Genomic DNA, 11,027 nt, shown 5'->3' with positions numbered 1-11,027 from the left:
GGGATATCTGCCCACTAGTATCAGCACCATCAGCCACTGCAAAAAACCAAACACTCCTCAACAGCGAGCCGGTTGCTGACCGTACCAATGAAACGCCGGACTCGCCTGCCGATGACAATTTTACAGCGACCAGACGTTCTCAGCGTATCAGAAAGCCCCCACAGAGGGCAGTGGTTGCAAGAATATGTAACGAACTAACATTAGCTCTTAAGGGCAGAAGGGATGTTGAGTGCATCTGGTTACAACTATACTTAATCATACTTGCTAGTATATTACTCATATGCAATACTCATTATATTGCCTGTGTAACTGCTCGAAAATAATGTCACTCATACTATTGTTTTTTATCATTTACCTGTAAACTACCAATTACAAATTAAATCAGGCAAGCTGGAGTTTTCGGTAGTGCTAAACTTGATGCTTCTACAGATGAATGTTTATTTATATTTCTCAAAATAATCCACACACTTCTAGCATGAAACAAAAGGGTTTAAATGTAAATGTGAAATAATTAGCAAATAATAGCTAAACTTGCTAAATAGCTAAGTCTGTTTTGCTACAATTACAATAAGAGATGAATCGGTAATGATACAATTATTACTGGTGAGAAAATTCTAAACATGAAATTCGAAAAAATTCTGAATACATGTATGTTGAATTATTAATAATTATTGCGTTAAAGTGCGTGCAAAAAAGGTTACTGTTCCACCAGAAGCTATCAAAAAAAACTTTGAATTCGACGATACTGATACCTCTCGACACTGGTACGCATCTAAAAATAAGATACTGTACTGTCTTTGTCTGACCGAACGGTGCGAGAATGTAAGGATAATTCCTAGGGAGATAAACAATTGTCCGTGTGGAAAGTATTGACCTTTACTGCGATTTAACAAATGAGCCTAGAAATAAAATCGCCTAGGGTGTTTGGACCTAGAAGCTGGAAACGAAAAGCTGGATATAGAAGTTCACGGAAACGCAAAAAAGCAGTGTGTTTTATAGAGTTAATAGAATTTATAGAGTTTCAAATAGTATGTCATTTAGCGTTTGCATAAGCTATACGGTATATGATAATGTTTAAGATCAATATACTTTGTGTAGCTCAGTAGTAAAGTTTTTGGTTATAATACTTGCGAACGCAATCTCTGTGAGTTCACATTCATCGAGACACAGAATTTTAATTCCAAGATTTTAGTAGCTATAGCTTGACATACACAACGACAGATACGCGGAAACACAGACAAACATTGATAAATATAGATAGAAAAAGGGACTTCTGGAATAGAGATTGACCTAGAATAGATGAGATGCCATTTATCTAGATTTAAAATAGGTTTCCACGCAATGAAATGTTTCTAACAAATTTACTTTTACAGTGTGCATGTTCAAAAAATTTACTTATGTTCATAATTGCTTGTCAGAGTATTCTATGCTTCTGTTCCAATTAAGCACTATCTGTTAAAATCATTTAGGTATTATTTCATTTTTGCTCGTACGTTTTCTTAAAATAGTCTTTCGTAGGATGTTTAGTATTTTTTGTTATAAAGTTATGGCCTAATTTTTCCCAAGAGTATTGTTCCGTACAGAGTATATGTAAGAAATTATAAAATTTTTGTTAGAGTTTAGATTATTGTGCTGCAACGGCTAGTTGTTTCTCAATAATCTTTTTATTGTTACGGCTGAAATCTTTTTACAAAAACGGCACTCAGGCAGGTGATGTGATTGGCCAGTTTGAGCAATAACTACATTTCTAGGGCATCCGCTCAAGTAATATAAATACTGATGAAATGTTTTAGGCAAGTCAGCATGTGTTTTTCTCTTGAAAAAAAACTATTAAAGCTATAATAAAATTATTTGTTCGTTTGGGGAACTATTATTTCTAATCATTATTGAAAAACTAGCATCAAGCTCGGACGAGATTGCGATAAATGATTAAATAACTAAAAAGCTTTCGCTCTTACAAGGGTTGTGCTCTCTTCTGTTGGTTTCAGCAGGTTGTCTCGTCAGCAGCGTTGTGTTCAGCATACTGTGTTGAGTCCAGCAGAACACATGTGAGTTGGTTTCAGTTCCCTCTTGTTAGGTTCAGCAGTTTGTATTGCAGGAAGCGTTGGATCTAGTACGGATGCGCCAAAAGTAAGAGTTATCTCCACCCCACACCCATGAGTTTTCTTCAGCACCTGTGCTAACATGCTTTTTCGATCATGCCCGAGTTTACAAACAAGCTGAGTTAAATCGATTCTGTGGTATCTTTTACTTGGTGCAGAACTGAATCAGAACGGTACATCTCACTACACGAGTACGAATTTAATTAATTTTTTACTTTTATCATAGATGAATCGAATCAAATTTTTATTTTTAAATTAGCAAAAAGTCTCGTGTCAAAGCTTATTTTTATTTATTTTCTCAGTATGATCTATGACTAGTCATTTATTACTGTGTTGACTGCAAATCGATGATGGAAAATGGTGTCCAATTTAACCAACTATTTAATTTTGTGCGCAGTCCAGTCATGCCAGCTGCATAAATTTGACGCTTTCACAAACTTCGATATCACTCCATATATTTTATTTATCGATAATATTATTTGTTTTTATTATTAATGTATGACGCAATGATATTATATAGTTCTGTCATGTGCCTGTTTACCGACAGCATGTTTAGCAATGCTGTTTTGATCGTCATGCAAACAGATGTAACTACATCTCATTCAAGCATCATGCATCGTCCTACACCATTGCCTACATTTAGTGTGGCAGTCCTATAATCTGAATGAACTTTTGCTCAAACTCGGTAGTGATAATACACAAAATATTGATTTGCACACACGCAAAACCATAGTCTCGTTCAGTCTTATATTTATTATCTTAAAACATCATAAATAAATTGATAAAATCATTAGAATTTATTTTTAACTTAAAAATTATGTAAAATATATTTGTGTGGGCCTACGTTTCTAACAAAAAACCATAAAAACGATAATTTTTCAACCAATGGTAATATTTTTATAACATGTAAGCCTATGCTATGTGCTCTGTGATAAGATAAAATTACTTTTCTGGGCCTATTGTTGTCACTACTTATTATTAAATAGTCATAAGAGCCTATCTTTCTCACTCTATTATAATATAAATATAATCATGATGACCTATACACCTTACTCATAGTTATTATATATTAACTTGTTGTTGCTGTTTTTTGATAGATGAACCAAACTAGATTTGTTGATAGACTATGTTTTCTTCAACAATATCAAATATAGTGTTATGAAAATGTGATAAATTTTATATCATTATCATAACTACATACTTTATTAGCCCCCAATAGCTATCGATTGCCCATTAACCTTGCTGTAACTGTCTCCTAAAGATGTGGTTGAACTATTGAAGTGATTGAAATAAAATTAAGACCAATATAAGGCTCAAGCAACAGCTACAATTTGATGTCGTTTTTTGTCTTTGTCGACTTTTCTTGTCTAGAGAAGTAAGCCTTTGAATGAGATAATTTTTAAAACGCTCAGATTAGAGCGGTCACTTTATTCATGACACATATGAAATATCCAATCGTCAGCACAACTCTTTTATATAAATCATCATAATGTTATCGCTTGTCAACCGTGTTGTCTGTGATCTCAATAACTGTTGTCGGTGAAGAATGCACTGAATTACTAGATCACTGCACTGGCATTTTTTATTGCCAAACAACAGAATTTTGAGAATGCTTCTAGTTCTATCAAAAGTGACTCAACGTTTTCTGAGCATCAGATAGTTAAAGATCGGGGCAGACATCTTATGGTTAGTTCTGACAGGCGTCAACAGCGTTAAGCTGCAGAGGAAAATAGGAGAATAGCGGTAAATCTATCTTTAACCTTGAGTTTGTTACATATTTACTAAACTAAATGTAATAATTTTATTACTCATAAATACATTTACTCATAAACAAAATTATAACTTGTTCATGATTAGAATTTATGTTCACTTCTCACTTGTAGAAAGTGAGGAAAATGAATTGATCAACGCTCATCTTTAACTCCCAGGAAAAAAGCTTCGAATTGTTTGCTTTTCGTAGGTATGCTTTAGTTGAACATGTGTTCAGTTTGTAATTTTAAACTCTCAATTAAACTCCTGAGTTGAAAGCTTACAGTATACACATGTTAAAATGACATACCGCTGAATGACATATAATTATCACAATTCTTTTATTACTTACAGGATGTTTATGTGATGCTAGCATTGGAGTTCGTTTGGAAAGTGCCATACACGGGACAGAGAGACATGAATGTGTGCTGCACAAACCAACATATGTGAAACTCTGTTTTTCAGACTGGTTTCAAGTGTGTTGCAGAAGTGCAGGAGATTACAGACCTTCTAAAACCAGGTCTATTAAGAATGGCCTTTTATAACTACTGACACTAACATGGTAATTTTTGTAGCTAATTGTATTTTGATTGTTGATAATTTTACTAGATGTTCACATCCAAGCAAAGTTCAAAAGGTTATCTAAATATAATAAAAGTTTAATATTTTGTTAGTATCCAAGTATCCAAATGCGGATTGTCCGAAATCGTCTGAAAGGCTGCAGGAACATGAGATGTTCTACATGGTATGTAAAGACAGAAAAAATCATGCACCTTCATATCATTAGTAGTTTGGACATATACAAAAGGACTCACAAGAGCAGAGTGGGGATCACTACCAACTTGTGTATACAACATAGTGAGAGCTACACATCTTAGGACTAAAGATGAAAAGGAATAACTAGATATGGTGCATACAGAGTGAGTTTACTGCAGTAGAATAGTTTGTCCTATTATCTGAGATGAAATGATGTGAGTAGCCATGACTTGGATGGATGAATTTAACAAAAACCTTTGGCTGAGATGAAAATTTTTTAGGCTTGTAAAAATTATATAATAAAATAATAATGTTGAAGATAATTCAAAACATGGTTTGCAGAACATATAGAGCCACCATTACTCCATTGCCACCTGTGCCAAAATCTTGTCTCATGGATGGATTTATGGCGTGTAATCCGAGCTGTAGAGACAGGTACTTTTGCATAGCTTGGCTCAATTTCAACGAACCAAATATTAAAAGCTACTAAAAAAATTTTATACTCCGCACTATTAAGTGAAAACAGGTAATTCCACACCACAATCCGCCAGCCAGATGCAATAATGACTTTATCAAACTCTTTGCCAGACTTGGTAGATTAGCTAATTTGACAGAAATTGATGTTGTTTTGTGTTCAGTATTTGGGTCCACTCAAAAAACCATTTGTGTCGTAGTTGAATCAACTAATCAATCGTGACTAGGAAGTTACTTTTTACAAACTGATGCTAATAATGACTAGATAACGTTGATTCTACCTGACTTTGTTAAGAGTGCAGTTAGTTTCGCCATGTATTCGAACATATTTCTTTTTTAAATGCGGCCTGCTTATTTCACTTAGTAACTTTCTGGTGTGGGTAGCACCTGAGAACTTTGTCGATATAAAAGCCTTGATGAAATAAGTTGACTCAACAACCTATTTACTGTAGACTGGCAGAATCGGAGTCAGTACTAAAATGTTTACACAGCATTTAGAGGAAACAAATTTGACAAATGTTTAATTACCCTTATTTGAGGCGGTTGGTACATTTATAATAATGTATTTGTAGCTATGTTTAAAAATTTATTCTAGCAATCATAAGCAGATACAAAATAAATCATATGCCAATAGAGCTGCGTAGGACTAAACTTTTATCACAATAGCCAATGGAAATATGAAAGATAGAGACAGGCTGTCTTACTTGTATAGTCACCTTTGTATAGGCCGCAGAAATCAGGATGGTGCTTTTTAACACGGCGGCAACTTTGCTGTTTAAAACGGAACAGTGTCGTTGGGCACTGTAAAGAGGCGCACGAACCAGAGATCCCGTGATTTTTGTGTAAAAACGATGAATAGGTTATGTATAGAGGTGGACTAACCGGAGATTCCTGTTGATGTGGTGAAAGAAACAACCACAGAATAGCCGCACCCTTAAATAAGCCGCATGGCTCACAAACCATAAAAAAGAGTTGCGGCTAATAGTCCGAAAAGCACGGTACTCTATAAGGTGGACACACACGCACACACACAGACAACGATTGCTGTTTATATAGTAGACTAGCTGCATTAGCCGCCTACAGGAACAGATTCACGTGCAGCATGAGGTTTATTGAGAGTTGTCTTTCATACTGTATAACAACTCCAAATATGCAGTGTACTGACATTGTTGCCCTGATGTATTATTATTATGTAAATTATCTACTAAAATTGTTGCCCTGAATATGCATACACATCTACATGTCAATAATGTTGGGGAGAACATTGGAAATCTGCAATGTGTTTTACAGCTAGACTCGTGTAAAATCTAGTAAATATTCTAGATTCATGTGTCAAGATTCATGCATCTGTTTGTACCCGCCTATATTTGCAGTTGATGATCGCACACTTCTGCCGCCGAGCCCCCGCCTTGGCTGACCAGTCTTTAAATGCCGAGCAGTTAACTATCGCGCTCTTGCACTCGCTTCGCAATCAATCGTTTTGCACTCGCTATCGATAGGCCTGCACCCACCTCGCAATCAATCGCTTTGCACATGCCTCGCAATCAATCGCCTCACAATATATTGCTTCGCAATTAATCGCCGCGCAATTAATCGTCTAGCGATCAATCGCCTCGCACTCAACCGCCTCGCACTCAACCGCCTCGCACTCAACCGCCTCGCACTCAACCGCCTCGCACTCAACCGCCTCGCACTCAACCGCCTCGCACTCAACCGCCTCGCACTCAACCGCCTCGCACTCAACCGCCTCGCACTCAACCGCCTCGCACTCGCCTCGCAATCAATTGCCTAACACTTAATCACTTCGCAATCAATAGCCTCGCACTCGCCAACTCATGCATTTGGAAAGCCGCTCCTGGATACTCTCGCTGCACTCGAGGCGAAAAAGGTCTCCCGCGCATCCCTGAGTGACGCCACGACCCCAAACCGCTAGATGCATTACCCGCCCACGGGAACAGATTGATGTACAGCAAGAGGTTTATCAAGAGTTGTCTTTCATACTGTAAAACAACTGCAAATATGCAGTTTACTGAATTTTTTTGCCCTGATCACACTATGCATACACATATGCAGTCATATATGTCATTAATGTTGGGAAGAACAATGGAAATCTGCAATACGCTTTACAGCTAGTCTACAATGCGTCAGTCTCAAACCATTCAATTGCTGAGGCAATTCCAAACATTAGTCTTTTATACCGGAATAAACCAAAAGGAGTGAAAAATGTGGTGACACTTTTAGACTGGTCATCTAGTTGAAACTGATAAAAACCCAATTTCAAATCAGCCTTACTGAACACTTTAGCCCCATTCAGATTAAACAGTAACTCTTGTATGGTTAGAATAGGATGCCTTTCCCTCACAATTGCCTTGTTGGCTTGCCTCATGTCTACACACAAACGGACTAACCCAGAGAGTGGGCCCTTCTACCCTCTCAATAATATCAGAAGCCCAAAGCTCATCTATCTTAACTCGAGCTAAATCTTTATGACCAAATGGCATGCGCCTTACAGGTTGCGCAACAGGTTTCACCATTGTGTCTATGTGCAATGAAACCTTAAAGTCCCTTAGACAACCAACACCCGCAAAACATTGAGGGTACTTGTTAATCTATGGCTCCACACCCACGCCAGTAGAGACACCTGAATTGCAACTGTTCACTCCACCAGCCAAAAGACCGACTCTCAACAAGCCCAAACATTCAGCCGAGCATTTACTTATTAGTGTGGCATCATTACCATTGAAAATGTAAAATACAGCAGTAGCAAAATTGCCATCAGCAGGAACAAAAACATCAATGTTAGCCTGACCAAGTAAATCAAGATGTTTAAAACTACTACTATAAATGTACAGTTTCTTGTTTGTCTGAACTATCTTAGCATTAACTGACATTGCTGTGCATTTGTCCATCAGGTTACAAGAAGCACCTGAGTCTACAAGTGCTTGCACAGTCACATCATTTAATTTGACTGAAAACTTACCGGACGCAGAAGAATTAAGTGGGAACACCTCACAAGTTGTGTTGATATTAGTATCGGTAACAGCAAACAAAGTGTCTGTATATGTCTTCTTGTTGTGTAGACGATTCCTCAGAAACGCTATTTACAATCTTTTTCTTCTCTTGCTCACAAAAATTAGAGCCGACGTAATGTCCTTTCTTTTTGCACGCCTTGCAAATTCGGTCTCTCGCTGGACAGTCTTTCGATGATGCCAGATGCTTTGGAGATTTGCATCTGTAGCATATTCTGTTACCATCACTACTAGCCAAACCAAAAAATTGTCGAGATTGAAAACGCTTTTATGGTTTTTACTAGATTTACTAAAAATTCTATTCACAGTATTGTTACCACCACTACTGGAAATGGAAATAGCACTAATTCGTTGTGCCTGGATTTCATCTGCCTGTTTAACTACAGACTCTTCCGTGCTTGCTAAAGCTAATACAATGTCCAAGTCTAGTGTTAAACCTCTCTTCAACAACTTTCTCCTAAGTGTTAGCGAAGGGCATTTCTCAATCACCTGGTCCCTAATCATTGTGTCTCTTTCTAGAAACTCACAGGTAAGAGCTAATTGTTTCAGCCTAGTGACATATGAGGCAACAGTTTCACCGGAGTTAAATCCAGCCCGTCTGAATGCAGACCGTTCATACGGTATGCTCGTCTTCGGCGTGAGATATAAGTCAAGAGCTGCCATAGCCTTAGTATATGCATCACCGTCTTTTTCTACCCAGAAAGTATCATATATATCCTGTACTTCCTCCCAAGCACAGTCTAACAGAATGGTACGCTTCCGCTCGGCATTTGTTACACCACGCGCCGCAATGTGATAGGCCTACTGCAGAGATGCCTACTGTGATGCCTACTGCAGAGATCTCCTCCGTTTCTTCCACCTCGAACCACCAGTCAAGGGCTCAGTAGAGAGGGTCCTCCCATGTTTTGTGACGATTCAGACGACCCGACTACAGGGTTATTTAAAAAGTGACAGACAAGACCACCATTTATCAATGTAGGTGACGAGGTGACGATGATTGTGCAAGTAGGATTACTAAAGGTACGGCTACACGTAACAAATTTTTCGTTTGTTCTGCGTTCTGGCCAAAATCACGACAAACGCAGAATTAATCGGTCGAAATTCACAGAATTATTTGAGCTGTGCATGCCCACCGAGCTCGTCGACGAAACACTTTTAACAGATTAAACAAATTATTAGCGAGCACGATTCTAGCAGCTTTAGCAGTTAGTATAGTTAGACATGTCTCGCGACACACAATAAATGTACGAAAGCAATTCGACATAGAACACAATGTAACTGTTCAAGTTGCGCTATTGTTGGTGAGCGAGCCCGACTCTAGCAAATTTAAAGATATATGTAGTCCGAGAACAAAAAGCGACACTCAAGAAAAATATTACGGAAATTCACCAGAGTAAATACGATGCGACTGACTTGATTGCGCTAAAGATGTCAACATTTTCTACCACAAAACTTTTGCTGCTAAAAAGGAAATATAATAAAAAATAAAAAATTTGTAGCTGTAGCATCCAAACAATAAATACACACAATAACGCAATCTAAGCAGTTGCATCGTGTGTACTATGTTGAATTGCACTTATACTTTTATTGCGTGTAATTATACGTCTTTTGGACTATACTAAATGCAAAAGCTGCTGGAATCGTGCTCGCTAGTGTGATTCTAGCAGCGCGGAATAATTCTGCGTGTTTCAATCATTTCATGATTTTGGTTAGAACCAACGAAAAATTTGTTACGTGTAGCCGTATCTTTACTAACTTATTATTTGTTCATAAATCAACATGTTCAACCGAAACTTCACTAGTTTTGGTGCGAAGCATGTGGCCCAGCATTTATAGACTGCCAAACAATTAAAGTAAACAGCAATGAAATGCCACGACATTGACAGCAAATCTGTTTCCAAGTTTGCGACTTACAGTGATTATTAAAGACAATCTCGGTCTATTTTCAGTCCAAGAAATGTAGCCCTAAAAACCTAAAACGGCTGTCACTCTTCGCGGAGTAATCAGCAACGCTCCCAAACATCACTAATAAGTTTGTGAAGGTCGCTGGTTGAGACATGCTTTTGGTTAGAAGTTCAAACTGAGCAAGTTTCAGGTTTTTAACGCAACCCAATGCCACCGAAATAGATATTTGTATTAAAATAACGAATGTGAAGAAAGAGGTTGTTTTGGTTACCAACTTGAAAAATGTGACAGTGATTTTAAAAGTGACGACATTGACTTTAAAAGTGACGACAGTGTTTTTAAGTGACTATTCTGACGACAACTTTGTGTGGTAGGACCCCCAGTAGACACAAAAAACGGCTTAATAGTACTGTCAGAAGCAGAAGCCATTACAAAGTTCCTTTTATCCTCGTCGCCAAATTGTTATATGTTGAGCATTTGAAACACTGGTTTACTTTAGGCTTAGAAATTGTGACTTGCTTTATTGGCAGCTGAGGCTGAAGATATGAACATTATGCAATATGGTAAGTATACAATTGTCTTGCACTCAAACAATTGCACTCCAACAGGTGCACATAAAACAGGTACACATAAAACAATTACACATAAAACAGATGCACATATAACAGGTGCACATCATAACACCATTGCTATAAACAACATGGCTATTGAGAATTTGGTCATAGAGACCTGGGTTTAAGAACATGGATGTACATGTATGAGCATTGCCATCTAAAGTGTGACTATAGAGAACATGGCTATAGAAAACATGACCATAGGCGACACAGTTTCAGAGTACATGTACATCAGACACCGAATACTTAATGGCAAAGCCCTTGAAGACAGCAATTGCAAAAGCTTGATAACACTGTCCAACTAAACAATGAAACAAGCTGGCACCAGAACAATCTGGCACCATGTTCGATGTAACTTGCAACACCATGTTCGATGTTACTTGCAGACCTGTCATGAC

The sequence above is a fragment of the Watersipora subatra genome, chromosome 2 (genome assembly GCF_963576615.1).
Source record: "Watersipora subatra chromosome 2, tzWatSuba1.1, whole genome shotgun sequence".
Lineage (NCBI taxonomy): Eukaryota > Metazoa > Bryozoa > Gymnolaemata > Cheilostomatida > Watersiporidae > Watersipora > Watersipora subatra.
Note: the sequence above shows the minus strand (reverse complement) of the source record.